At 48.0% G+C, this 25,104-nt stretch overlaps 1 long non-coding RNA gene across 1 annotated transcript; it reads right to left on the bottom strand.

Moving 5' to 3' along the window:
- Window positions 1-6,607: 6,607 nt before the first annotated feature.
- LOC144169364 (uncharacterized) lies at window positions 6,608-10,382 on the bottom strand. Its single transcript, XR_013322433.1, has 3 exons — window positions 10,220-10,382; window positions 9,725-9,887; window positions 6,608-7,976 (listed from the first exon to the last, which is right to left on the bottom strand). It is a non-coding gene; the product is annotated as an uncharacterized LOC144169364 (long non-coding RNA).
- Window positions 10,383-25,104: the final 14,722 nt, after the last annotated feature.

The following is a 25,104-nucleotide window of genomic DNA, read 5'->3' as shown; positions in this document are numbered from 1 at the left end:
ATATCGTATAAACCGGTATACAGGTCGAGTTTTTTTCTGAAATATTCCACACAAAAGACACCCGTCTTATATAGCGGTCATTGGAGAATGTAAATTGCCGTCTGGCAACAAAGTGCAAGCTGCCGTGCAAGCGTTGGCGTTGCGAGTGTAGTCTGTCGCCATCGCCCTTTGTTGTCGACTGCTCTCTTGCTCTATCAGGCCTTTATTTGCTTTTCACTCTTCTCTAGTTTTTCGTCTTTTACTCGTCTTGTGTGTGTGCGCGCATGCGTGTGTTTCTGTATGTGTCTGCTCCACGATGAGTGGTGGAAGTCGACGACTGTTCACTGCTGCGTTTAAGCTGAAGGCGATCGAGTTTGCCAAGCAGAATGGGAATATGGCGATGCAACGCGAGTTTGACGTTTTGGAGAAACGTGTGCGGGACTAGCGCAGCCAGAAAGCTAAGCTGTATGCGTGCAACCCCCAGAACAGATCATTCCGTGGACGTCAAGCGGTGCACCCCGAGTTGTGAACAAAGTGGCGGACTTCGGGAACTTCACTCACGATCGCTGCCGGTCACGACGGAGGCCATCCGCAGACCGGCTCCGCGAACTGTAGAAGGAGTGGATAGCTGGCAACAATGAAAAGACATCGACGGGCCGGCTACGAAGATCATCTTTCGCGACAGTGTCAAGCTGGGTGCCCTCCTCTTGGCAGTCGCTGCCCGACGACATAGTTGCACGAGCATTTAGGAAGTGCTCCATCAGCAATGCGCTCGACGGCACTGAAGATGACACTCTGTGGGACGCTGACAGTGAGAAGCAGTCATCCTCAGATGACTCTCATAGCTTGGACGAGTGACTTCAGCAGGCATAGTGAGTGGCAGTGATAGACGGGCATCGAAAATAAATGTAGACATTGTGTGTGTGCTTCTCTGCCGAATTATTCTTCTTTGTCAACTTTTCCCACCTCAAGGTAGGGAGTTGACCTATATACAGGGTCGAGCTATATTTTGGTTTATACGGCAAATGTTTAAACCCCGTTCCATAGAGCGAATATTTTGCTGAAGTGAAAATAAGCCAGACAAATGGTTCGTTGTGGTGAGGATTTTGTTGCATTGGCTTCTACGGCTAGCTGACAGGGAAGCACTAGGAAAGAATCTAGTGCCTTCGGGCCCTTAAGGAACTAATAAATGCAATTGAAAATATTCATTGAAGTGAAAATTTCATTAAAGCGGAGTTCGTTGTAGCAGGATTTGACGGTATTACAAATGCCGAATTCCAATCTTCTGAGACGCAACCTGGGTCAAGTGACTGCTGGAAACTTAGCTTAAGTAAATACGCTAATTTCTAAGAGGTTAATTTTGCTAGTTTGGCACTTTGGCATCAAGCCCCGGACTAGTCTCGTATTCAAGTCGCCCAATCACTTGCGCTACACCATTTTCAGTAATCACAACTGGAAGAAAGGGATCATGGATGAAAGTCTGTGGTAACGCACACAAATCTAGTGGAAGCTCATCTGAAAATACAGAGGCAAACTGATTGCTGAATATTACAGCTTCCTGTGGTGACAGAGAATAGCCAAGTTTGCCTACCAGCAGAGTTGGGGAATTATAGTGCCTTTTGGGTTCACTACGCGCCAGAATTTTTAGGATCAGTTTTCAGGAGGTTACGTAGTGTGGTTAAAAAATTCCTGTTTGGCATCTTTGACGATGGCTCCACTTTGCCTAGATAGGTTGTTATAATTATGCCAATCCTCTGTCAAGTTCGTACGTGATGCCTTTTTACCCTCCACTACGGCACGCCTCATCGCATGCACTGCGTTGGTGCGTTAAACCCTACAATCAATCAATGTTCTATTGCTTTAACATGTAGCAAAATTCAATCCAGTTTTCATTTGCAGTACGATTTTCAAGATAGGCTTTGAAGCAGGGTGTAAAGTCTGCCAGCATACGATTCATTTTCTCAACATTTGCACACGTGTAATTCAGTAAGGGTTTGGTTGATATGATTTTATCGCAGTGTGGTAGAGATAGGCAGCAACGTCTGATGCAGTGGTTGCTGGTTTCTTTCAGAACATGAGTAACCGCATTATTAGGATGATTAGTGAGTATTAGGTCTAATAAGTTGTTTCCGCATGTTCGTTGTAACAACCTGCAACGTGCGATGCTTGTGTGTTAGGTGTACAAAATTCAGGCTTTCTTGGCGAGGCTCGTACAGCTAACACTGGAAGCAGACCAGTCTATGCCAGGGCAATTAAAGTCCCCATTGAGAAAAACAACAGCGTTCGGGTACTTGTTTAGAATGTTCTGAAGGGAATCGTTTAGAAGTTCAACGAACTCCGGGCTGCTACCAGGCAGTTGGTAGCACACACCAATGACACAAGTTACATGTGCCAAGTGCGCAGTAACCCTCACCATTTCAAAGGGCGAAACACAGACTAGAGCTGCAGGACAGAATCGCTTCTCAATGCCAATAATTACCCCTACACCTCAAGAGGCAGCTCTGTCTTGACGAAATATCGCGAGCTCAGCAGGAAGGTTAAGTTTGCTGTTTTCTGTGTCCGGTGACAGCCACTTCTCAGTGCCCAGAACAATATCAGCATTATACGTGTACATAAGCACTTTCAGGTTGTCCGGTTTGTCAAATATACTGTGGAAGTTTGCAAGCATTACGGACAGCTTACTTTTAGGTGTTGACTTATGAATGACTGATGGATTGATTGAGACGTTGTGTCATGTCGTTAGGGGTTGGTGATTTGCAGCTACGTCAGCGGCACTCTGTTTCATTGTGGTTTTGTACGAAAAAGTTTCGTACCTGGCTGGTACTTCGACAATAATATCTGTGGTAGACTTATACCTGAAGGTTCAATCAAGCATGTAAAGGAAGTTAAAGCGAAGTGAACAACTCATTTTCAATGCGGGTGGATTTCGCAAAGAAAAATAACACTGAAAAATTGCAACTACCTAGCTGGTTTAGATTTCGAGAAAAAAAGCCCCACATTTAGGCAATTTCCAAATTTTTCCTAATTTGGAAATTTTTATGAAAATGAATTCGCTCTGCAAGCCAAAGAAGAATACATTAAATCATTTGAGAGCATGCAAAGTCTTTCCATAAAAAGAACTAGGGCAATATCTGCAGTAGTTTTTGTTTTACAGCAGTAAGTTTCCAATTTCTGCGAGCCGCTCAATGCGCCAGTGAGCTCAGCCAGCTTTGGGAATTTTTCTGACAGGGAAAATTTTTTTCCACCAAAAAAACTTCCCACATGTTCTTCCTCTGCACAAGGAGCCTTATATAAATTTTTCGTCAAAATTAAAGATGTCAACCGGACACGCCTGTCCGATCTCTCATAAAAGCACCCAACCTTTTGAACGAATCAAACTTGAATTTTATCTTCATGGCCCCTTTAAGCGTGACAGGTTTAACACAAAAGATAGGTCGCTTAGAAACAAGAAAATACGGTACTGTTCAGTAGGTTCCCAGAGGCAGGCTTGTAAAATGGTGCTACAATACTCGGCTTTCACGGTGCACTCTTTCAGCAATTAAAAAGAAGCTCATTGCTGCTTCTCACATTTGTTTTTCATTACATGTTTTACAGAGAGCCAGAGATGCTTATAAATTTGAAATTCAGTATCAGGAACCTTTTTCCATTGATGCTTTCTGAGACATCTTTGTCCAGTTGGCACAGGCAATCAGCAAAAACCAATAAAAACAGCCGCCCATGTTGCTGTCCTGCTTGGAGATCATGTTCCTCACCTGCAGTGCATCACAGCCGCTGACATCGCAAGGAAAGAATTTCAGTTGTTTTCTGGAACCATGCACCTGCAGACAGAATGGTCGCTCTTGAGGCAGTGAACACAAAATACAGCTGCGAACTCTGCAAGCGATTCAATTCAAATTGAAGGCTTAACGCAGAATAGCTACACCTAGCCCGTAAGGCTTGTACTATAATCCTCCGTCTGAAAAAATGTTACCCGGCCAATAAGCGGCACCTTCAAGTGAGTACCTATGCAGCCACTGTGAAAGTAGCAAAACATGGCGCAATATATTACTCCAGGGCTTAGCCTTCACATCATCCGAAAAATTGCTTGGATCACTAGGGGAACCAGAAAATGTCACTTTGAAATACAAAAAGATGTTATCAGCAACTGTAAATGCACGCAAGTACAAAAAGTTCGAATACTTTCAATATCCCAGTACCTGCCATCAGCCTCATATAAGGAAATGCTACAGTATTGAGCAGCGATCAAGAATGTTTTCTGACGATTTTCAGTCACCAAATGAGTACATTAAGAAGTAATTTTAGAAGCCACATAGTTGCTAACAGCAAAGGATGTCAGGGGAAACAATACTTAATAAACATAATATTATTCCTAGAAGTATATCTGCCAGCCTATCATAATACGAGAAGCATGTAACGGTGAAATGACATGTGCATACTACCGTACCAAGTAATTCACACTATCTGAAACACTCATTTTAAATAATGTGCCAATTTACAGCTGGCATACAAAACTTTAAAAGGACACAATATGTTTTGCTATTAATAATAGCATAATACTTGTCAAATATCCATAACAGGGCATGTGCACCGAATGTGTCATGTCAAAGCAACTTCGTTTTATAAGATTGACAGCACCCTATTTCTATAGCCATCTGCACACGTTTATTACCTACTGATTCATCTCAAGCCTATGGAAGCTCATGGGAAGTATCCTCTTTATGCCCCGGTTGAATCACGTGCAGACTGCAGGGAAATGATAGCCTACAGCGTCATTGGAAGGCACATCCTTTTAAAGGGTAGCTTTCTAAGCTTCACTGAAGGCATCTGCTTCACACCGAAATGCACTACAGGAAAGCCAAATTTACCCAAACACTTCAAGAAAAAAAAAAAAAAAACATTTCCCAAGGTCGAATCGAACCTGGGTTCATTACATTATGAAGCCGACATCTATCCGGATGACTGTGCCATTTCGACATGGCCGAAGCAGTTTGGATTTTAAAGCGAAGTTTTCTTTGACTCACTGATGGTGACCATCCACATCAAAATGCACTGCAGGAAAGCCAGCTTTCTCTGACGATGATCATTGCCTGAAATGAAAGGTGGTTGAAAAGCGTAGCTTTCTCTGGTCAAAAGCCAATGCCTTCAAAAGCCCAAAGTCAAAATCCAAACTGTTAAGCCGAAAATGCGCCGCAGGAAAGCGAACTTACACAATGGGTTTCCACAGGGGCATATCAAGTGTAGGTGTGCAGTCAACACTTTATCTCTGGCCCATCCCCTGGGTACGTGCCAAACACTTCAAGGCCATCATCATCATCATCTTCAATAGAGCATGTGGAAAAGTTTACTTGGGCACAGGGCGGTGACACAGGTGCACGTAGTCATTGCATCACGCCGTGAAATACGGTTTGCGTATTTTCAATGCACAGCTTCATCAATACACGCATCATCACCACAGAGAAGAATTTGGCCGCAAGATTAAATTTAGAATCTCTAATAATACAGATAACGCCTAACACCCTGAATCAAAACAGCGGAATTCTTGCACCAAATGTATGCATGCTGCCTACGTCACGTTTTAAAGCCAACTTGAGGCCGTTTTTCGTCTGCAATAAATTCATTGTGAACAAGGCTCCTGTGCGGGAGCCAAAACATCTTTTAACTCTTTCGGGACCGCTCCTATAGGCCATCGGTCACATATGATCGATGGTTTCGCGAGCCTGCAGAATAAACATTTTCGCTCGATGGAACACCTAGCGACATCTAGGAGATAGTTTGAAAACTAGAGTTTTCTTTTTTGTGAAGTTTCTTTTTTTATCGCCAGGCGGCAACGCATCAGATATTTTATTCTGACGGGCGGTGGTTCCAAATGTAAACATACTCACGCGCGAGCGCGATAAGAGATCCGCGTCGTCTCGTCTCGCATATCTTCGCCTTCTACTGTGGATTTTGACGATGAGAGTGGCAGTGAAGAGTCGAAACGCGACTTTAGAGATCGCATTTCAGCTCAAGTGAGGATTCGGGTGTCGATCAGCCTGGAACATGAATCGCGCTCAAAGGTGGGTGTTGGTTTCGGTTTCAATTGGCTCTGGAGTAGGTATGTGCGCTCGAAATATGTTCTGGCTAGTTTATATCTGTTCGCTAGGGTGTTAACTACCTATTGTGGTGATCTCCTGCCACCAGCGCAGAAACGGATCAAGTTTTCGCCGAGCCGAGAGCCCGGCGTGTACCTGGGCGACGACGTAGCCATGGCCGTAGTGCCAAAGAAATCACACACAAAACAAAAAACCAGTTACACCTAGCCGCATCAAACTTTCGTGATGAATAAACAAAGCATTGTGTTAGAGTTTGTATATCCTGAAATAATTTTATTCTTTTTAATTATTCTTAGATTTACGCTTTTTTCTATCTTTTTCAGTAGTTTTTTTGCGAAGTTCTTACTTTCTGATTTTTTCATGGTGCTATCGTCAGTGTTGAAGTAAAACACGGTATTGTATGTCAAAGAACATATAATTAGCTGCATTTTGGTATATGGTAAAGCAGGATGGTATCTTTGCTTCATGTAATAAAAAATTTTTACCGAGACCTCCCTTTTTCATCACTTTTTCCGGCGGTCCCGAAAGAGTTAAGTTTTTCATTTTCACTACTTGGTCGGTGCCCTATTTCTCTCTCAAATGCACAGCTGGGAGTATCAAACAGGTGTGACATACTGTTACGTCCTGATAGAAGCATGTATGAACAGCAGGTTGATGATACACCTATTTATTAAGTGTGGCACTCACAGGAGAGGCCAGGCAATGTGGGTCTCCGCAAAGGCGGCAGGTCTGGGCAAAGATGGCTGGCCAACTTGGAACGACAAGCGCGAGGGCACCCACTTTTAGACCCTACACCATTATTTCTGAGCTATCGGCCATTTGCAACACACTGTACGTATCCATCACAGGGAGACTGTACAATGCAGAAGGAGCAGTTGTGATATTCTAACTCAAAGAGGGGATTGCACGGTTCAGCCGGTAACCACGCAACGATACGTACCTTGACATTAGCCAAATAAAGCGCATAACAGAAACTCCTTTATTATCAAACTTTAGCCAAAGTAATTGCCAAAACATAAGAAGTGTTAGTAGATGGGGGGGGCGGGGGTTGTTTTGTTTTGAAGAGAACAACTAAACTCCTTAATAACCTGTGATTATTAGTCTGTTCAACGTTTTAACAGTAAGTGCCAGTTTTGCCTGGCAGTTGAATGCAAAGGCTTTAACGACCTAATGTAACAGAAACAACTGAAAGCACATTCAACAAGTCATCCACCATCAAGACATTTTCTGTCACAGCCTATTTTGTTCGATTTTGCATTGCCCTTCTTACGTGAACATATGCCACTTGACACCACATTTAACAATAACAATACTTTATTTCAACCCAGGAGGGCTGGGGTGTGCTGGAAAGGCCAAGGCCCATACCGAAAGGCCCAGCACACCGACTTTTACAGTGCAAGGAAAGGAGGGAGGGGGATGAAAAGGATGTAGAGAGAGAGAGGAGTGGACTCAGTCGTTCAATGGACCGTTCTCAGGTGGCGCACTGCTTGGCGGCAGAGCACGTGGAAAAGTTTACTTGGGCACAAGGCGTTTGGCACAGGTGCACATAGGCATTGCATCACGCCGTAAAATACGGTTTGCATATTTTCAATGCACAGCTTCATCAATACACGCATCATCCCTACAGAGAAGAATTTGGCCGCAAGATTAAATTTAGAATCTCTAATAATACAGACACTTCACTTCATCCGCGTCAGTGGCAGGTTGGCTCTTGAGCGCACTGGGGAGGGAGCGCCACAAGTTCACCACGCGCGGAACGAAGGAGTTCTGGTGGCGCACTGTGCGGGCAAGGATGGGGGCCAAGTCGTTGGTCCTGGTGCGATGAATATACCCTGCCAGTGGGTGGGGGGCACTGAGAGGGCCAACGACTGCCAGAAGCAGCCGGAGGGATGCAGCGTCGTACCTCTGCGCAAGGGATTACCGCGTGCAGCACAGCTAAACAAACCTGTTACTTTTTCCCAGAGTCTGCTTGTACACAATTTTGTTTCATTTTACGTGCTGCCAGGTAAGGTAAAATGTTCATGCTCCCCGTATGCAGTACTAGCAGGTAAAACTCTGTCTCAGTGTGTTCTAATATTAATTCATATTAGAACACACGGAGAAGTGAAACTTAAGTTTCACTTCTCCTAACAGACTAAACAGACGTGTTATAACATCACTACCATTACCAAGGACAACAGCACACAAAAAACAGCGCTCAAGACGGGACAGAAGGAAGGAGGCTACACACACAGCGCTGACTACCAACAAAGTGTTTATTTGCCGCTCAGCAATATAAACGAAAAGGTTACAGCAAGATAAGTGCGGAAAGAATCCAGAAACAAGAAAGAATACATAAAACTTTAAAAGTATAGACAAGTAAGAGCATCTTTGCGCAGTCATATCACCAGTTCGATCATTTCGCTTCGTCTTCAATAAAACTCGGCCCCCAACAAACTCAGCAAGATGTGTGCGCGAGTTAATGATGGTTCGCCCTCCTGTAGAGATTGTGACATAAATCACGTGCGACCCTTCACCAAGTGCAGGGCCGGCGTGGTTTACTCCTTTCCTCTGGACTGTGACCGCCAGTATGTAGGCCAAACTGGGCGGTGCCTGAACGTACGGCTTATGGAGCACGCGTGCAATGTCAAAGCCAAATCCGGTGGTTGGCTCCAATCGCACGTGTCGTCCTGCAAGTGCACTCCTAAATTTGATCAGTGTAAAGTGATTAAGCACTACACAAATCAGCGCACGCGTGAGCTGCTGGAAGCATACACGATTTATAAGGGAGGCGATGATTGCGTAAGCACCCCTTCTGTTGCTTTGTCTGCAAAGGAGATACCGTTTATTGAAGACGAAGCGAAATGATCGAACTGGTGATATGACTGCGCAAAGATGCTCTTACTTGTCTATACTTTTAAAGTTTTATGTATTCTTTCTTGTTTCTGGATTCTTTCCGCACTTATCTTGCTGTAACCTTTTCGTTTATATTGCTGAGCGGCAAATAAACACTTTGTTGGTAGTCAGCGCTGTGTGTGTAGCCTCCTTCCTTCTTGTTTTTTGTGTGAAGTATGAAGCGCTGTTTTTTGTGTGAAGTATGAACCAACAGGCCCAAACACTTCCATTGCTCAAGAACAACAGCACAGTAGAAACCTGCACTTGAAATAATTCTGCCCTGTTAATGAAGTACATAAACATTTGAAGCATTGTGCACACTGTGCTGTAATTCACATTTATAAAGGAGTTATTTACCAAATTTTCGGCGCGTTCGAAGAATGCCTTTAAATAATTTAGAAAGGGATACTGCTGGCATGCTTGGAAGTGCGTTTCCCGTCGCATACATTTCCGCTGTGCCGAATGAAACCATTAACCGCTGTACGAAACGATGTTTCTTTTTTTTTTTTTTCAATGTGGGTTTTAATTAGTGCCCGCCGTTAATTAACAGTCGATGATTAAGTCGGGTAGGCCCGGTGCTCCAATTAACCGGTTTAGATCCCTTGTTCGACGATGCTCAAAGGTTTAGAATCACCGGCTATTTTTTTGCGCAGTTTACGTACCACAACTTGCCTAATTTGTGTTCCGTGGCACCGAAAAGGATGCAAATCGAGACGTTTTTGACAGCTCTTCTCACGAAAAGATAAAAACTTAACCATCAAATGGTGCTGGTTGCATACCTTCACAACAGTTCTTGCATTCCTTGCGCACACATTTCAGCATGCGGTAGGCAGCAGCCCTCAACGTCGTCCACCACGATGGGTTCCCGAGCCACGACCAACATGACGCGAGCACACCTGCCTCGGATCAGGCGGGCTAGGGAAAATCCCTGTTATACAGGGACTGCAGCAGAACAAGAATGGGGACAAGGAATAACCACGGACCACCGCCTCCTGCCACGGACGGACAGGTCCAGCGGCTCCACAACACCGGCTTCGCCTTCGCAAGCCGCCGGCACGCCTCAGAGGCTGAAGCAAGGCGCACACAGTGGGCAGAGACTTTCGCGAGGTGCTTTTTCCAAATTATGTCCTGAACAACACTCAATGAGATTGAAAAGGGCAAGCAAAACTTTAGTGTCCTAAAGCATCCTTTATCCTTTAGTAGCAGCCCGATTTCTATCGAACCTGATTTCAATGGTGGTTTACATTTAAATTATGTAACAGGGCGTTGCATACCCGACTCATACCAGGGACTCGGTCCTCCAACCCACGGTCCAGCCCTGGAGCTTTCGTACCGCACAGGTGGGTACCACGCGCACCCGTCAGCATCACTCCCATTCTTGCTGTCAAACACATGTGCGCACACACGTGATCGAGACAAACCGTGACCATGACCGTGACAAACACAGCTGTTTTGTAAAATTATGTTGCCAGGTTTTTGAGCGCAGCAATGTGGCCAAACTTTCGTGACAAAACATGCAAAATAATTTGTAGTAAGTTCAACTTTTAGTTACTTTTCAAAGTATAATTTTTACTTCATTAACGTTTTATATATTCATAACTTAATGAAGTGTCTAATTTTATTTTTAATTACCTGGTTGCCAGTATTTAGATGTTGTAAAACATGGTGGCCATACTTTGATCACCAGATGTAAAAACACAACAGTGCCTTGATTTATTTTTTGATTTATTACGTTTTGTAATTTTATTTTTTATTCTAAGTTATTAGTGTTTTGTATTGGGATTTTGAATTTTTCAACTTATAGGTTTGTTGCCAGATGTTCGCGTCGTTCCGTATTCGACGCCCATGTTCATAGTATTAACTCTATGATGTTCATTTCGTTCGTAATTTTGCGTAGAATAATCTTTTCATTTATATTAGAAGGACCGTATGCTTGATAAAGACTTTGCCATAGAAACGTCAGGGTGGTTTAAATTTCCCAGCAAAGTCAAATCGCATTGGTGACAGGTGGTTCTTATCTTGTTAACATCTCTATGGTTAACATCGCTCTTAATCAACGGAAGGATGAGGTTTGAGGGTGAAGATTTACTTAGGGGCCCCTTAACGTAGCAAACAATTGCTAGTACAGATTTAAGTTGATCGATGATATAGACTTTGAAAGGTGCGCGCCAAATTCATTTTCGCTCATGTTTTTAGCTCCCAGACCTGACTCAAACTAGCGTGAGAGAGAATAAATTTTTATTTGTCGAGCAGAGGCTGATGTTATGGGCCTCGCCACCTGAAAGGCATCCCTAGTCAGGGCTTTCTTGGCTTCGTCTGGCTGTCCTCGCTGGGTTCACCAGGTTGAGTATTTGGATCTGGGCTGGCCAGGGAAGCCCTCCTCTGCTCGAAAGTGGTGTTTGGAAGTGGGGACAAATCTGGGGTGCGTTGACATGCCCGTACCATGTGGTAAAGCGAGCCAGGCTGAGGACAGTAAGCGCAGAGGGGACGTTGTTGGGTGGGGAAGGTAAGGTGGAGGCGGGTGGGATGGGCGCAGTTGTTCTTCTGGAGTCGCCGTTGCAAGTTGTGACTTCTTCTAAGGAGAGGCGCCAGGGTGGTGGTGGGAGGTGGCAGCGATCGAGCTAGTATGTCGGTAATGGGCGAACATCTCCCCGCAGCCAGACATTGGATTGGTTGGTCAATCAGTGAAAAGCTCATTTTCGCCGCCATTATCACATAGTTCGGATAAGTTCATAGACTTGTACTTTTTTTTAAAGAAGCCGCCGCGGTAACTCAGTAGATGCTGTGTAGCCGAACCCGTGAGTACGTACAATTCTAGTTAACTGTACCGGTTCGATCCAGTGGAGGCCATTTTTCTTATGGAGGCGAAAAACGAAAACGCCAGTGTGTCGAGATTTCCATCCGAGCCATGGTCTAGTGGCCATAGCACAGGCGTAGTAGCTTCGGTGCGTAAAACCGAAAACTCCCTAAATTTTACTGGTGAATATTTTCGAAATTTAGAACAAACTAATAAACGTTAGGGAAGTTAGCAGTTTGCTTACTTGTTTGACAACCCTGCTACACTGGCTTCCGAATGTCATTTGACTGAAATGAGTGGCTTCGAATGCCATCATAATGCGCCGTGCTCGAATACAATTTTGATGGCATTTGAAAGCTTTAACAATCGCTCGCCGTGCTGCGTGGCGCTGCTCCTGTCGAGTTCTGTTTTTGCACAAGAATGCAAAAATCAAATTTAGCAGCAGTCTTTGGCAATATATAGTATCATGTAAATAACGCCAGCTTTGACATAGTTATTGCGTAATTCTGAATCGCAATCGAGGTTTTTTGTTGTGTTTTGTGCTGTCTGGCCACACTGTTTGTGGCTTGATGGCACTCGTGTTTATTACTTTACCTTCCGTACTTTCGAGTACGGGATTATTACTTCTTCATATCATGATTTAAGTGAATGAGAAGTAAAGTCCCACAATTACGCCTGTAATGTATTTGCTTATCCTGACTGTGAACTCAGTGCGCGAAAGTGCTAGAAATGGCATTCGAGAGCCCCAAATGTCTTTCTGGGGGCTCATTTGGCTTGAATGTCATTTGAGCCGAATGGCATTTCAAAACCCAGTGGAGCAGCACAACTACGCATTCAAGTCAAATGACATTCGGACGCTAGTGCAGCAGGGGTATGGTATGTCATATGTCCATGCACATGTATGGTCTGTTTTATCTACATTTTGGACTGCAGCTCCGTACTTTTTTTCGCAAATAGGATTTCTGTTGTGACATCAGTTCCGGACTGCTTACAAACTGCTCAGGAGTCAAATCGAAAAACGTAATCATGAGATGTGCGGCTTACCAGGAGCCAAGGTCAACACAAAATCTATGTCAGCAAAATCATCAAAAAAGGAGCATGAATTGTCATCCACCCCGCACTACTGAGAAGTAGAGAGAGCGAGAGGAAATGTAGCTGGGCAGCTCCGTCGTAATGTGGTATATGCCGTGCAGAACACCATACGTTACACAGTGATTTATGATGACCAAACTATTTCTGCAAATGCGTAATTAGCAAAAAATTGCGGAAATCCCCCAAAATGCGGTAGTTTCGGATTAAGCCGCATTGAAGCTTCCAAAATAAGAACGTGTCCCAATTATAGCAATGACAATTAGTTAAATATGAATTACTGGAACTAGAAAACTCAACGTTACGCGTCTATTTCCAGTTTGTTCTGAGCCTTGGGCACTATACTATAGGGAACGGGCCGATGGACGGGCGGCGCCGCCTCTTGCGCTCCGCGCGCTACTGGAGTGGGTAGCGCATTGGAATGCGCAGCCTTTCGTTGGTTTTTGTCACGTTTGCCTCGTTGCCTTTAACATTTAGGCCTTGTTCTGAGTGAACATATCCCGGTAAACGAAGTCTAGTCAAAAGTTTTGCGCTGTTGGCGACGCCACCCACTTTTTCCTTGACACAATGTTCGGTTTTCGTTCCCACCTGGCCACACAGGATGTGCTCCTCCAACTCAAGCACGACATCCTGGATCATCCCAACAGAGCTCAAGCACGCGCCGTCCTGACACTCGACCTAAAAGGTGCGTTTGATAACGTCGCACACGACCTCATTCTTGACAATCTGGCATCATCAAATTGTGGAAAACGCACATACAATTACGTCAGAGTCTTTCTGGCTGATAGGACAGCCACCATATGGTTAGCTGAGCACCGCTCACCACCCTTTCAACTGACTGGAAGAGGAACGCCCCAGGGCTGAGTTCTATCCCCGATGCTCTTCATTGTGACTATGGCTAAGCTGCCTCCTCTACTCAACGCAATTCCGGAGCTTCGCCACGCGCTCTACGCAGACGATGTGGCTAGTAACGTTGGATGTGGCCATAGCCCCGTTTACATTGACCCGACGAGGGCGCCTAGAGTTGAAATAAACAAGTTTTTTTAGGGGCGAAGCTCCTTAAGTCATGGGTCTGTCCATCCCTTGTGTCTCGTGGTACGTGACCGCCGCATGCTTTCGGAGATGTCGCAAAGTGGGCCGCGTTGCACGCGCAAGAACCGGCTGCAACCGGCAGCGCAAACTCGGCACCGGGAGCGCGAGCTTGTCTGTGTTCGCCAACGGAGGCGCGAGCGCACGTGCACTGCGAGGGGGAGATCACGCAAGAGATCACGCCACGAACGCAGTCAGTCGTTCTCGGAGATCGAACGAGACGCAAGGACCTTTGCTCGTTTCCTCTCGTCTTGTTCGGGCACAAGTTCGCCCTAAATTAGAGTTCTTTCTTTACCGTTGTGTCCCATCCTACGCGACAAATTGTGGTGGAGGTGCGGGGTAGTCCTCGATGGCGCGGGGTCTTTCACCAGGTCTGGGCCTGGGAGCATTGACTCCGAAAATAAAAGTTGATTTGTACAATGTACGCACACAGTCTTACGTCTTTCTTAATGATGTAATGGGCGAACTTTCACGGGAGAGTTACGGTTACCGATGATCTCCCCCTCTCGAGCTTCGCCCCACTTATCATCATTCATTCCGTGGATATGGCGTGATTTTTTTGGACTCGACGCACTCATGTATAAGCGGACGCGGTGAGTCGAAAAGCCGTCGGGGTGAGTCCATTCAACTCGCAGGCAGGGGGTGGGTTGACGCGCTCGTCAGGCTGAGTCGGCGGGCTGTGGGGAGCTGAATACCGTATTTTCACGATTATAACGCGCCAACGATTGTACCACGCGGGTAGGTTCGCGCAGGAAAACCCGAAAAAATAATTGGACGTCGGCTTTACCGCGCAGATGTAAAATACATGACACTACTTAACTAGAACGAGATTTTATTTTGCGCGAGCAACTGTGGCAGCCAAAAATAAATTGTGCGTCGTAAACTTACTTGTCCAGCTCCTGCAGGGAATAAAACTATAGTGGGATACATTGAAGCTGTTTGCGACTTCAAGTGTCTTGACCTACATAATTCTAAGTGTGACGGGGTAATTGCAATAGTAGAAAAATGTGTAACAGCTGACCAAGGTATGTCATTTAGGAATGAGTGCGCCGAAATTCACTCGCGTGATATTGACGGATTTTTTAATTGGATTGAGTTAGAGTTCGGGAGGACCTCGTGCCTATGGCAATGTTGCTGGCCGACTTAAAACCTGTTTCGGTTTTGAGCACGATTGTAACGCGCACACAAATTTTCAGGCTATACTACTCGGTTACAACTCAAGAACAGCACCACCTCATGTAGTGTATCACTCCGCCAAAGCGCCGGACCCATGACGTCAGTGCGCGCGCGTTTTGAAAGGAGTTTGCTATGAATGCCTGATATCGTCTGCCTTGTCTCACGCAGCTTGTTTGTCACGGGAACGGCTCACGCCACGTTGAAAATATTTCCAGTAACGCCCTACTTGCGCCGCGCGGAGAAACATTCGGCTACGGTGATAAGGCACAGCGGCAACTTCCGGTCGATAACCCGGGTACCAGTAAAGAGCGGCACGTGGCAGATGATAGCGTGGTAATCATGTGGGCGACTCTAACATGAATAGGAGCAGCGCTGCCATAGGGGAAAGGGTAAAGGGGGATAAGCGTGTGAAGGTGGGGTGTTTCCCAGGTCAAACGATGCAGACGGTGATGACTGCAGCGAAGGGGCAGCTGGCCTTGTCTAGTAAAGCTAGAAACCTTGTGGTGATTGCCACGGGGCTTAACGATGTTCTAAAGGGAGAGGAGGGAAAACTTGGCCAGGAGATAGCGAAGGGGTAAAGGACCTGCGGGCGACGGCCCCAGATGTGCTCATTGCAGTCTGCACCGTGCCGGAGGTGATGAAGCAGGGCGTGCACACCGAACGGGCAGTACTCGCTGTTAATAGCGAGATCGTGAGGTGCGGCAGGGAACTTGGGCTTGAAGTGATAGACGTGAACAGGGTATTGGGCAGCATCGGACATAGGCAAGCTTTTCAGTGGGACGGGATTCACTTCAGCCCCAGGCTAGGAAACAAGGTGGGGTGGCGCTTAGGTGGAAGAGCAGTAGCTTTTTTAGGGGGCCCCGCGCAGCTAAGGAAGGCAAACTAGGAGACAAAGGGGAAGCAAGGGACACATGCACACTCAACGCTGGGAGGCAGCCAGGCCTAGAGCTAAACGGAGACCCTACAGACGTAACTGAGAGCGTTGACGGAAGCCATTTAAGTGGAAACAATGGAGCAAACAATTTTGTAAAAGACAAAAACAGACCCCGTAAGCGGAAAGGGAAAAACAAATGCAATAAATATTTAATAAGCTACATAAATATGCAGGGAGGCAGAAAGCCAGATAAATAGGTGGAAATTCAGAAGCAACTTGAACGGGAAGGAATAGACGTGTACGCTTTAGCCGAGACTCACCTCCGGGACCTAGAAGCCCCACCTATCATAGACAATTATGTCTGGGAAGGTTGCAACAGGACCACAGGAATGAAGAAAGGGGGAGATGTTGGCATGCTCATTAAACAAGGGACCGACTGGCAGAGAGTGTATAGATTCGTAATGCAGGCGATAAAATCAGAAATTCAAGCATGGATGGAAGAAAATGAAATACTTGGGGAACTGTAGAATGGATTTAGACAAGACAGGCGACTGGATGACAATTTGTTCGTGATAACGCAATGCATTGAAATTGCGAAAGCACAGAATAAACCACTATGGATTACGTTCTTGGACATTAAAGGGGCATATGACAACGTAAACAGAGAACGGCTGTGGAGAACGCTGAAACTCCAGTGATTAGATGACGAGTTAGTACAGTTTCTTATAGCAATCTATAAAGACAATAGAGTGCACCTTACTTGGGAAGGACAAAATGCGCCCAGCAGGTCAACATCCATCGGCGACTGAAACAGGGATGCCCTTTGAGCCCAATACTGTTCATGTTTTACATGGCAGGGTTAGAAAAGAAACTGGAAGAAAGTCAAGTATGGTTTAGCCTAACCCATATGCTGCAAGGCGAAGTGGTACAACAGCATATTCCGGGAATGTTATACGCAGACGACATTGTTCTTTTAGCTGATAACCAAACCGATATGCAGCGGCTAATAAATATTAGCGGCCAGGAAGCCACCGACCTCGGGTTAGATTTCAGTGCAGAAAAATCAGAAATAATGGTTTTCAATGGCGCTACCACTGATGTAGTGTCTATCCAGCAAGGCGAATTACCTAGAGTGGAGGAATATAAATATTTGGGAGTGTGGATAAACGAAGGGGATAACTACTTAAGAACTCACGAGGAGCAACTTAAGGTAAAGGGAAAGCGAAACGCAGCTATAATGAAGCATAGAGCTCTGTGGGGGTATAACAAATATGAAGTAGTAAGAGGAATGTGGAAAGGAGTAATGGTTCCGGGTCTCACGTTTGCGAATGCTGTACTCTGCTTAAAATCAGACGTTCTATAAGGCCTTGAAGTAAACCAGAGAACGGTAGGACGTTTGGCCATAGGCGCGCATGGAAAAACAACTAACGAAGCAGTTCAGGGATATATGGGCTGGGCGTCGTTCGAAGTTAGAGAAGCTCAGTGTAAAATATGCTTTGAGATGAGGTTGAGGGCAATAGATCAATGAAGGTGGGCAGCTAAGGTTTTCAGGTACCTATACTTGAAAAGCGTGGACACGCAGTGGTTAAGAAAGACTAGAAGGCTAACGATGAAATACGGAAAGAACAGTGGAGAATCCAAAACAACCAAGGTAACCAAAAAAGAGGCAAGGCAGATTGAAACGAATAAATGGAGGGAAAAAATGGAAGCTAAAACGTCGTTAGAGATGTACAGGGCTGAGAAATTGAACATCAGAAAGGAAAATTTCTACGATAATTCCCAGGGCAGTGCTTTGCTTTTTGAGGCTAGAGCAGGTTGCCTGCGAACTAAGAGTTTTGTGGGGAAGTATTCACAAAATGATGGGGTATGCGTGGTCTGCGGAAAAGAAACAAACTATGCGGCACATAGTGTTAGAATGTGAGGGTATCCATCCAAATCTACATGAAGGGAATATTGGGCTTCCAGAAGCCCTAGGATTTAAGGGTATCACAGAGGAAGTTAACTTCGAGGCTGTCGAGGGGACGAAAAGAAGATTAGAATGCTGGTGGACGAAAAGCAGAGAGGGGAATATTGCCTAGGACAGTTACCACCTGTAACAGGGAAAAAAAGTATTTCGGGCCTAATAAGCTTTAGTGCCTGCCCTAAGCAGCGGTAGTATTAAACCAAGAGTGTAAAACATGATTATATTAGTCCTTTTTGGTAAGATGGCATGTCATCACCCCGCTTCAAAGGGGAGACCAATAGCAATCATCATAATCATCATCATCATCATCATCGGTGCCGTTCTTAAAATGTCACCGAGTATAGCTTTTAGCAAAAGAGGGTGCGCGCTAGAATCGTAAAAATACGGTAGCTCCTTCTCCGGCAATCCCCCGGCCCCCTCGCCTCGACTCTTTGAATGGAGCTCATATATACGCGTGAGGGGTCGAGGTAGCAGAACCCGCCAGTCGACTCGACCCTCCCTCGTCGGGTCCATGTATCCGGGCCTCATGTGGGCAACACGCGGATCGGGCGGTCAAATACAGGACGCCCTGCAAGATGCAGCAGATGTAGTTTTGAACCATGCCTCTCTGGGGGGCCTGTCTTGTGCAGCGGAGAAGTCCGGGCTTCTTCTGTTGCCTCCCCGCATGCGACCAGTAACGAAGCCAGAAATCTCCGTTTACCTTACCAGTAATTTGATCCCGTGCGTCACCCGAGTCCGAGTCCTAGGCCTCCATCTACAGTCTAACGACCGCGCTACGCGCACAGTTCACCTCTTCAAAACCCAAATCACGCAAATCACGCACATGATCCGTCGCATCTCCAACAGACGCGCCGGCCTCAAGGAAACAGACACCCTCCGCATAGTTCAGTCCCTACTCATCAGCCGCCTTGCCTATACACGACCCCTTCCACAATTTGCTGCGCTACGAACTCCAGCGCCTCAACACTACCTTACGGACGGGAATCAAAGCTGCCCTGGGACTTCCCCCCTACACTTCTACACAACGTCTCCTTCAACTGGGTGTCCACAACACGATAGAGGAAATTATTGAGGCGCAACTAGCTGGTCAGCTTATCCGCCTTACACCACCCGCACCGGTCGTCACGTGCTCGCCCGCCTAGGATACTCCGCGCCGTCGTCACCACTCCCACCAAACCCTGTGGCTCTCGCCCCTGTCCTTCGTGCACGTTTACAAGTTGCCCCGCTCCTCAAGAACATGCACGCGGAAACCAACCAGGGCCGACGCCGCGCCCGAGCCGAAGCGCTAGCCCGCCAGTACGGCCATGACCCACATGTGATTTACACAGACGCAGCCAGTTACCCAGCCAACCCCAACGCTAAAGTGGTAGTGGCCTCTACAGTTGCTGGCAACGCGCAAACAACTTGCTCTGTACGCACCGATTCCATCAGGGTGGCCGAGGAGACAGCCATAGCATTGGCTGTGTCCCACATCACCACCGCCCGACCCGCTGAAGCTGACGACGACGATACCTGGGCAATTATAACAGACTCGCAATCCACCTGCCGGGCATATTCTTCTGGAATCCTCTCCATCCAAGCAAATAACATTCTTCGACACTCCGATCCATCCAAGCTTCCCTTCATTCATATCGTCTGGACCCCTGACCTTGCCTCTCTTCCCGGAAATGAGCACGCACACGCGCTCGCCCGAGAAATGACCGACCGGGCGTCAGAGGAAGCGGACTGACAGATCCAGGGTGACTCCAAGACATCAGCTTCGATCATCCCATCCCACGAACCTCTCAACTATACACTCACACTAGCCTACTACCGCACACAAAGAAAAACACTACCTCCACCCCACCACTCCCTATCCCGCGCCGACGTCATGTCATGGCGGCAGCTCCAGACACACACGTTCCCGAACTTACACCACAAACACCTCTTCTTCCCCACCCAATACGCTAGCAACTGCCCGGCTTGCCAGAGCCCCACTCCCACCCTCTACCACTCTGTATGTGAGTGTCCGCGTCCACCAGACAGGCTCACCCCTGTACGCATCCCCACCCTCTCCTCTTGGGAGGCTGCTCTGTCCAGCTCTGCCCCGCAAGACCAGCAACGGCTGATCGAGCGGGCCCGCCGAATAGCGTCCGCCATTGGAGTCCTGGACTGAGGACCCCACTCATAGAGGCTGCTCTTCGGCTAACAAAAGTTCAATAAATGTGTTCACCACCACCACCTGCACTAACAGCAACGAAAACTTGCCAAACGCTTCAAAGCCGATCCATTTCTATCGGTTTTTATAACAACAGTTTCCGCACCTACATCAATGACGCCACACCTCGATGAGTTCGGTTCGAAAGGAGAGGGAGGTACGCACGCGTTTGATTACTGTGTGATCATAAACACAGTGGAAGTTTACAATTTTCTTTCTGCAACTGGAAACTTTGTGCCTTCTGTTTCAAAGTAGTGACCGCACGGGAGCCTGGGAACAGACGCCGCACTCCCGCGTCTCTCGCATTTTATCGGTGATCAAAGGAATCCAAGAGCCTATGGTACAACCGAACTTCTCCCACTTTGAACAATTTACAAAAATCTGCCACCGATAAACTGCCAAGCAGGTTAAAAAATGTAACAGCAGTGCGGAAATGAGCGTCAACTTATTTTTCTTAATGCATAAAATCCTTCGCGGAGTACCTCAACGCGAACTGTGCACCCCTGTTCAGCCATTTAATCGTTATAACAATGTGGACGACGCCGTTTTCCCTTTATCAACGATGAACGCCAGCGCCTCAGCCTGCTTGAATCGGCCGTCCGTGCTGACTTTGCTGGTTGCCCACGGAGCAAGAATTATTGAGGAGGCGAAACAGGGCTTGCTTCGGGGCGCGATAAAGTCACGGCGCCGGGAACGGCAGCGACGCGCCCTCTCTCGCGAAGCGCCAAAGGGAAAAGGCTCGCCGGTTCAAGGTCAGTCAGTGCGTAGCCGGCTGCCGCCGTGGGGAGACGACGCCGACGAGTCCCTCGCCCGACTGAACTTTCATTGGAGTCGGTTTGCGGCGGAAGAAATCATCGTTTCAAACATTTTTGGTGGGACGAAGGGGCTTTGATTTTTGTAGAACGCGAAACCTACGATAAAAAAAGATGTGGTTGAGAAGCTGGGTATGATTAGTTCCCGTGAATGATGGTTCTTATCTTCTATGCCATTAGTTCATATTTAGACTGTCCTAACCTCCCCGCCCTGCCTGTGCAACATGAAAAGCGCGCGCAAATCACAGAAGCCGCCTGCGAGAGGCGAGAGCGGCGTGAGTAAACCACTCGTGGCGGGAAGGCGGCGTCGGCAGACGTCGTCTGCTCCTGGATTCCTTCTAGTGCTTCGTTTCAAGCGCAGTACGGCTTTTAACTAGGGGAGTATTTATTAATAACTTCTGCTAAAATTTCCAGCACTTCTATTTATTTATTTTACAGAAATAAATCAGGCAATTTTCGTAATATATTCGATGATATTACGATTTTTGTGCGTCGCGTCAAGTAGAAGAACATGTAAACTATGGCAACGCGCTTGACGCGCCATCTGTTGTGGTGCTCCGCAAGCTGCATTTCCTCCTCGCCAAGCAGTGACATTAACGCGCAGCCCTCCCGCGCTGTCCCAGCCAGTAGCGGTCCCAGAGATCGGTTTTGGGGGGGCGATTCTTTTTTTTTTTTTGGGGGGGGGGCGGGGCGAATAAAGAATCGCTCCCCTCCTTGCGCCAATTCGGCTGAAGTGGTGATAACCATGGAGTCGTGTGCGCGTATGCTGTGCAACCCGCTGGGATTTAACTTCGCGCAAGTGGAATGCTTAAAAAAACTAAAAATAAGAAACTGAGGACCTCTTTGGGGGGGGGGGGCGACCGCCCCCTTCGCCCCCCCCTTGGGACCGCCACTGGTCCCAGCCCAGCAGATTACCCTCCTGAAATACTTCTTTCTCGGTGATTTAGCCTCAGTGATATTCTTTGACTTTCTCAACTGCAGGCAGACATTAATACGGCATGTAAATAAACTTTGCTTTGTTACACGGGTTACAACGGTTACAGATGTATGTATGTATGTATGTATGTATGTATGTACCTATGTATGTATAGGTACAAGGGCGTCCGCAGAAATTTTTGCAAGGGGGGGAATCCAATAGCGGGGGGGGGGGGGAGTACGGTTGGATAGCACCAAAAAGGCGCTATTTGTGGTTACAAAAAATACAAACAGCGAATTAGAACCTGACGTGGAGAATATGCATTTAATTTTATTACCGAGCAAAGAAATAAAGATAATAAAGAAAATTCAAAAAGTTACTGTCACTTTGTAAAGAAGAGTGGTCAGTCTCGCTGCGTGAGGGTTCTCGACTCACACCAACTGATCACCAGCACACAGCACAATACGTTCACATGCATACAACTGCACTCCGTCAGTTTTCCATGAATAGCAGCTGCAGACGCCTCGGGTTTTTCTGCGCAAATTTCGAGATGACATCTGTGATGAAGTCTGTTGAAATGGCTTACACAATAAAGATACTACTGGCCTCCCTGACTTTCAATGCAGTGCAGGCGTAGAAGCGTTTTGAGAGGCTGATTTATAGGTTTTGTTTCGGGGCTTGGGTGGTGCCGACATTTCGCAATTTCGAAGGAAAGGGTGTACAAGGTGATGGGACGGCACGGGAGAGGGCGAGCGAGAGAATAACTTAAATGAAGACCAGCGATGTTAGCCGAACCGTCGGGCTGGCTTGCTGCGCTAGATGAGAGAAGGAAAAAAAAAAAGGGAAAACGAAAAGATGTCATTTGATGCGCCCAAAATTTTCAATCACAAAACTCTGTCCAGTTCTGTGCTCCGAAGAAACTCCAAAAGAGCTTTGATTGCACGTGCAGCCTGGCTGGGACCCGACCAAGGACCCAAAACAGCCCTCAGCTACGCGCGTGGACGCCGCAAGCGGCCAGCAAAAAGCGTAGATTTTGAAACCGAAACCGAAGAGAGCGCGACCATTGCAGTGATGTTGCAGCCGTCCAGGGAGCGGCCGGACGGTCACCAGCTCGGGAGAAAGTCTGCGCGCCAGCTCTACGCGCGCACGGGGCAGCAGATAGGTGAAGCGTTCGCAGCAGAGCTTGACCGGTTCTCCAGCTGCGTGGCGGGCCAGAGGAAGAAGCCCCCGTCGGCTGGAGCCGTCACACGCGCGTCATGGCTGTTCACGCGATTAGCCGGCAGGTGCAGCGGGGTCTGCGGCGGAGCTTTTTTAAACGCTTCTGACTGATTAACGAGGTGTTTCACGGGGCTACGACTTGTGTCCAAGCTGATTTGGGGGTACTTACTACGCATTAAAAATAAATTTGGTCGAGGTGAAATTTGAGTGCAGTTGGCCTTTAAAGCAGAACACTACACATATATACATATAAAGAAAACGTGACTGTACGACATACATGTAAAAGGGACACACACTTATGCACACACACACACACACACACACACACAGAGAAAAGCTGCATATGCAGCAGCACTCCACTACAAGCTACACGGTTAGATGGTGTTGTAGCGGAGTGCGCTGTGGAGCCCCGAGGCACCCAGGTAGGCACCCACGGCCTCGAACACTTGATCGCACTCCCAAGCACTGCCTGGGGGCCAAAGGAGTTTTTCGAGTGGCCGCGCTCCTCGAAGCACGGCCAGCAGCTGGCCAGCAGCTCTGCCCGCCCTGCCGCAAACTTGGGGCACTCGAACAATACGTGCGCCAGGGACTGCACGGGCGCTCGGCAGTGAGTGCAGGCGGGGCTCGCCACCTGCCCAGTCGGTGTTTCCCGTTCTGCCACCCACGCGTCCCCACGCGGAGGCGCAGGACGGCCGAGCGTAGTCGACGAGGCAGGCGGGATGCCCGCACAGGCGGCGGGCCCCCTCCGACACGCAGCCACGGGTCTGGATGCCTGGTCCGGAGGGGTCGCTGGATGAGCAGGCGGGCGTCGTCCGCTGCCGCCTGGGCCGCCATGTCTGAGGGAGGCAGCGCGTGTGCCCCGGCGGCCAGCTCGTCCGCCCGCTCGTTGCCATCCAGCCCGGTGTGGGCGGGGACTCACGGCAGGTAGAGCCGAGTGCCCTGGTCCGCCAGCTGCGCCGCTTTCTACCGGATGCACCGCACCAACAGGGAGTGCGAGTCACCGTCCCGGAGACGCACCAGGGCCACCCGGGAGTCGCACAGCAGGGCACAGCGCTCGGGCAAGGGCTCCATCTCCAGAAGCAGGTTGTTGCGACCGGGCGGGGGCACCCGATCCGATCTCCGTGGCCTCCGACATACGAGGGGTAGCGTGTATGATGCGAGCGGCCAGCCGCTGTTGCAGCCGTGAAGAAGTCCAAAAGCCGTAGGCTAACGTAACTGTTTACTTCATAGCGAGAGGTGAGCCGAAGCCAAAAAAAAAAAAAAAAAAAACAATGCCCTGACGGGCGTGGTTACAGTACAGGACTCGAGCAGAGCGACAACATGGATTCGCTGCTCAAACAGGAATGAATTTCAGCGCTTGGGCGGCTTCTATTTTATACCCAAAAGCCGCAACGGTCAAAACGCCAACAAGTAGCAACACGCCACGAACGTCACAGACACACACAACGCTCTTTCCACAGTTCGTGAGTCGTCGGTAGCCTCGGCGCATGTACAAGTTCCCACTTGTACGACGATGGCCGTGTTGCTCCCTGCGCCGGCTTCTCCGTTGGCGTCTCCGCTGGAGTCAGCGCTTCCTGGTATCCCCGACTCTGATCGGTGCTCCGGCCTTCCGAGTTGGATCGCACGAACCGTCAGGTGACCCTGGTTGCGGCGAGATCGGGAACGGCTACCGGGGAGCTTCAACTGCCACGCTTGGCGGCCCCCTAGGAAGCTCCAGGAAGCCACACCATCCGCTGCCACGATCATCGCTCCTGAGGCATGGGGTCGCAGTTCGCGATCGTGATGTGTGCACACGACGAGTGGTCACGTGTGAGCAGGTACCATCCCTGCCGCCCGGCACTGGCTACGTGCGTGCCTGCCGCGGGCACAGGACTGGGTTCGTCAGTCTGAGGCTACAGCCCGAGCAGGGTGAGTTCCCCTACGATCCTGGCGGCTACGGTGAACCGGGAGAACAGGACGGTTACGAACGCATCGGGGCCAGCAATGACCTGCTTGCTCACCAGCTCTTCCTCACCATCAGCCACGCCA

The sequence above is a fragment of the Haemaphysalis longicornis genome, unplaced genomic scaffold (genome assembly GCF_048455015.1).
Source record: "Haemaphysalis longicornis isolate Haplotype H1 unplaced genomic scaffold, Haemaphysalis longicornis Haplotype H1 scaffold_1, whole genome shotgun sequence".
In the NCBI taxonomy this organism is placed as follows: Eukaryota; Metazoa; Arthropoda; class Arachnida; order Ixodida; family Ixodidae; genus Haemaphysalis; species Haemaphysalis longicornis.
This window is presented reverse-complemented; position numbering and strand designations above follow the sequence as displayed.